General features: G+C 36.3%; 1 long non-coding RNA gene across 2 annotated transcripts; it reads left to right on the top strand.

The window, feature by feature from the left end:
- The first annotated feature begins 213 nt into the window (after positions 1 to 213).
- Positions 214 to 4,496, top strand: LOC129081113 (uncharacterized). 2 transcript variants are annotated; one of them, XR_008530256.1, is made up of 4 exons: positions 214 to 368; positions 1,393 to 1,464; positions 2,966 to 3,080; positions 4,264 to 4,496. It is a non-coding gene; the product is annotated as an uncharacterized LOC129081113 (long non-coding RNA). The 2 variants fall into 2 exon arrangements; XR_008530257.1 differs by lacking the exon at positions 1,393 to 1,464.
- Positions 4,497 to 4,932: the final 436 nt, after the last annotated feature.

Here is a 4,932-nt window from a genome sequence, read left to right on the forward strand (position 1 = left end):
TAAGATAACTACCAAATACGAAAGTAAAAGCTACATTTTTATGCTTCGGGAAGAAAAAATAAACACCTGAAATACATGGTTATGATGGGAACATGCACAGGGAACAAGGGTCATAGGTTAGTCCTAACATAGTCTGAGAATTATTTGCTGTTGCTATTTGGTTTTGGTTTGTGTGTTTGTTTTAACCTTTATTAGACTGAAGGATATAAAAGAATGAAGCCAGGAGCCCCAGGGAATGGCAGTAGCACCAGGGGCGGACGCAGCAAGGAACGGGTCCTCGGGAGCTTCCAGAGGCGACGCAGCTCTGCTGTCTGTCACCTTGATTTAAGCCAAGGGGAACTGAGCTTGCATTTCTGCCTTCCAAAATTGTAAGATAACAAATATCTAGTATTCTTGCAATAATGTTCTAATTTGTTACAGCAGGCTTAGGGGAAAAACAGTTGGTAATGGCTAATTCAGGTGGGAGCTTGCATTGTAAGCTAAGTCATTTGTACTGTGACCTCTGATTAATGAACCATTTTTTTAATAAGGAATTTATAGTCATAAAAATTGAGTAGGTAACTAAAATATGTCTTCACTTTAATGGATGTATATAATCTTACCATGTATGTTTATTAAGAGTTAGGCAATTTGGGTAATTTTTTATATTTATCATTCTGTCTGCCTATAAGTATGTATCATTTTTTATGTGTCTGAGTGCTTTGTTTCACCGAAAAGTATGAATCTTAAACTCAGGCCATTTTTCTCTTGAAAATGTTATCAAAACTATTCATATGCTACAGGAAAATGTACAAATACATAAAATACGTCACACAAATTGATATGCCTTACAAAATCTTCTAAAATAAAACAATTTACACCATGGGAATTCACATAAACTTTGGGTAGGACAGACTTTAAAACAATCCCTGTTAAATCTTGCAAATTCAACAATGTAATCTTTTCAGAATTTATTTTCTAATTCTTGGCAAGAGCAAACAAAGAGCAGAGAAAGAATGAGCACTCTATCATTTGCTGATAGTGCAGGTGAAAAGCAATTTAGTTTCACTTCTTGTCTGTCTAACCAACAGCCAGGCTTCTAGGACTTACTTTAAGGTTTTTGTTTCAGATTTTCATTTGTACGTTTCCTCAGCTACACAAGCTATTCTGTAAGGCCTGCTCTAGCTCTGTTCCTCTCCTTTTCTTAAACAACAATATCCTGTATCTCTATGCTACAGAAGAAAGACTAGATACTAATTTTAGAACTATTTATTTAGGAAATGTTGACAAGGTGCAATATGAGGTCACAGCAGCCAAGAAACAAGTGAATTGTAAAAAACATTCACCTTGCTGCTCTCTTCTACCAGTCCTGAGAACATTGTCAGATATTGACATATAAACTTGTTTCCTAAGAGCATCTAGGCCTTGTGGCTCACTCGACATACTGTTAGATTCCCGCCAGTCACGCAGCTGCCTAATCCTACGGTAAGTGCGTATTAGCATTGAAAGCCCCTTTCATGGACACAGACTCTAAGTGGCTAGTCATCTCGACAATAATCACTCTTGAAGTAGAAAAAAAATGTGCAAACAAAGCTGACTGAAATGTGCAAAATTCTCAGTGCTATCAGTTTAGTTGAAATAATTCAGGAGATCGGTGGCTTAAACATGGTATAACTGGAAATTCAAAAAATAATAGCATTCATTTAATATTCATTCCATGTCGGCATTCTCCCATTTTGCTATGTGCCATGAGTACCTGAACTAGAAAGGGTGCACTAGACAGCATATGCTGCGTCAGCTCTACTTGTTTTCACGGTACTTAGCATAGGGCAATGGATGATAACGTGACACAACATATGCTTTGATCACACTTGACGAATTTGAATTGTTTTAGTTTTCTTCGTGTTTCATGCATAACAATACAGAAATTGCAATGGTCTTTATAAGTTGGAAATGTTTATTATGAGAAGAGAAAATATTTATACATCAACGATCACAGAGACATAGATACATGGAAGAGACAGCTGTCAGAGGTGAGGGGCGTTGGGGCACTTGATGAAAAAAGGTGAAGGGATTTGGCCAAAAACATACATGTAACACATAAACACAGACAACAGCTAAAAGGAAGGGGTGTGGGGAGAGGTAAAGGTGAGCAAAGGGGGAAATTGGGGACGGAAGGAGACTGAGCTTGGGACCATGGGTGCAAGACGCAGTGTGCAGATGGTGTTTTATTGAGTCAGACTCTTGAAACCTGTGTGGTTTTGTGAGTCAGTCACTCCAATAAATGCAATAAAAATAAATTTTAAAATACCACAATTTGAATATATTTATAAACTCAGTGCAATTCCTTAAATTTTGTATCCTCGTGTAGACTTTGGTGTTATTTTGGTTGTGGCAATCAAATGTAGCACAATTTCACAACTACTTATATGATGAAATAATGTTGCCATTGTATACATGACACTGGTCAAATGTCAGAAATATTTTATTTTTATTTTTTCTGCAATAGTTCTAGTGAGTTATATACCATGTATACTTAAAGATTAATTAATAAGACTTCTATATTTGCCAATGTTTCAATAAACGGTGCCAAAAATTGCCTAAATTAAATTAGTATGTATATTGTTTCCAAAAACATATTAATTTTGTGTTTGTTTTAATAAGCTTTCACAATTTACACAAATTTAACTTTGTAAACCAACTGTTGTCCTAAATGCACTAATGAAACATCGTTTCTAAATAATAGCATGGCTAGCTCATGTTGCAAACAATAATCACCTCCTATTAATTATTTTGAATGTCAGTTTTATAAATTAAAATTTTCACTTCAGTATGAATACATTCAAACATGTAACTACATAGTTATAAATAGATTATGAAAACATTCAAATAAAATCATTAGATAAAATAAGCTGAATGAGAATTCTTTACCATTTTAAAGATACCATTATTTAATATTGACATTACTATTTCACCCATTTGACAGATTGAGGACCGGGCACAATGAAGTTATGTGATTGCCCACCACACAAAGCAAACTTTTCAATGCAGCCACCCTAGCAGTGCTGAAGACTCCAGCTACTGGATTCATTTCAATTCTGGTAAATGAAATAAAAATATGTATTTCTGACCTCGGTTATAGAATAAGTGAACAATGTAGGAGGGGGACAAAAGAAATGTATTATAACAAACTGCATATACATGTGCATACATATGAATCAAATGTGTGACCAGTATATCCTAAGACACTTATGGCCCAGTCACAGTATTTCATTCAAGGGTATTGGCAACCACAGTTCTTTGGACAACGATGCACTGCTGCACCATAGACACCAATCACCCCTCTGAAACAAAGGAGTATTAAATCAACAAGCAAAAAAAAGTTTTTAAAACTTATTCCAACCACCCAACAAAGCAGTGACGAGCAAGAACATTGCATGGGTCATATTGCAGAGCAGCAAGCAGAGAAGGTAGTTTGTTCAGCTTAGGTTTTGAGCTGACCTGCGTCTTAATAGGCAGCCACAGTATCAGTTTCTGCAAACGACAACATCGATCACAAATTTTTAAAAAAGGTCCCACTTGACATCCATGCCTTTCACTGAAGCTGAACACACAGGCGGTTCGAAATGACAATGTAAATGTGGGTAAGAAGCACACATGATCTAGACATATGTGCATGTGTATATATATATGTGTGTGTGACTATATATGCATGAATGCATGTCTGACCTCGTTTATAGAACAAATGCATATATATATTCATACACATGTATATGGAATATATATTCTATATGTATATCCTACATATACATATAGAAAATATGTATTCAATAATATACAATATATTGAATATATACACAATATATTGAATACATATATATTCAACACAATATACAAAATTATTTAACAAACTGAAGATGGAAAAAAAGTAAGAAGTCAGTTTAAGGACATTAAATTAAGTGACAAAGCCTCTGATTTTCAGATTAAATCGACTGTCAGAAAAAAATCAACCTATTAGGATTTGAGATGGTAGCAATGTGAGATGCTATTGCAATTGATATTGAACCATAACAATTGATGTCTATTCTTAGGAAACAGCACAGAGTCTCGGGCCTGGAATTAAAATACCAGGTGGCCAGTGAGCTAAATTAAGACCAGGTCGTCAGAAGGAACACGGAATTAAGCTGACCACAAAAATACTACCACCACTCCACACTACTCAATAAAACAGAGTTAACTTATTTTCTCTCCCTTCTGCCTTGCGTTACTGCCCCGCGTGCACAGGTGATCAAGGCTGACCGCCGTACGACCTTGGCAGGGCGGGGGTAATGAGGAGTCCACCGCCTTGCCTCCTTACGTGCAGGCCAAACACAGTTACCAGGCAACACAACCCTGAAGTGGAAAATTCCACAAGCCTGCCTTTTTCATAAACTCACGGTTTTTTTTTTCAAAAAGGCTTGCACAAGCCCACTTTGTCCCCAGCTTATAAAAGCAGCCAATCAGAACCCCCACCCCACCCCCACCCACCGGCAGCTCCGAGGAACTTCTTTTCGTCTGTGTTACCTCACTTGTGCATAAGCTTAATAAAATCTGTCTGGAAATTCCTCTGGGGTTTTGTCTTGATTTGTATCTTGGGAAACCAAGGACCCTAATGCCAGGAACATGTTTTACAACACCAAATTTCCCACTCATTAGGAGAAAAGCTCTGCTTTGCAGATATTGAAATTGATTCATTGCTTTTGATTAGTCTCCCCACTGAAAACCCGCTGAAGTGCCAGATGTACACTTATGTTTTCTTTATAACCCTTTATTTAAAATTTTGATCACTGAGCTAGCATTATACTACATTTAACTTGAAAAGACACTGCATGAAAAATAAAAATAAACATTGCAATGCAGATGTTGTATTATTAAATGTCTCTAAGAAATAGTGCTGGTAATTAATTAAATCGA

Source organism: Pteronotus mesoamericanus, unplaced genomic scaffold, assembly GCF_021234165.1.
Source record: "Pteronotus mesoamericanus isolate MK-2021 breed Mesoamerican mustached bat unplaced genomic scaffold, CSHL_Meso_final contig_94, whole genome shotgun sequence".
Lineage (NCBI taxonomy): Eukaryota > Metazoa > Chordata > Mammalia > Chiroptera > Mormoopidae > Pteronotus > Pteronotus mesoamericanus.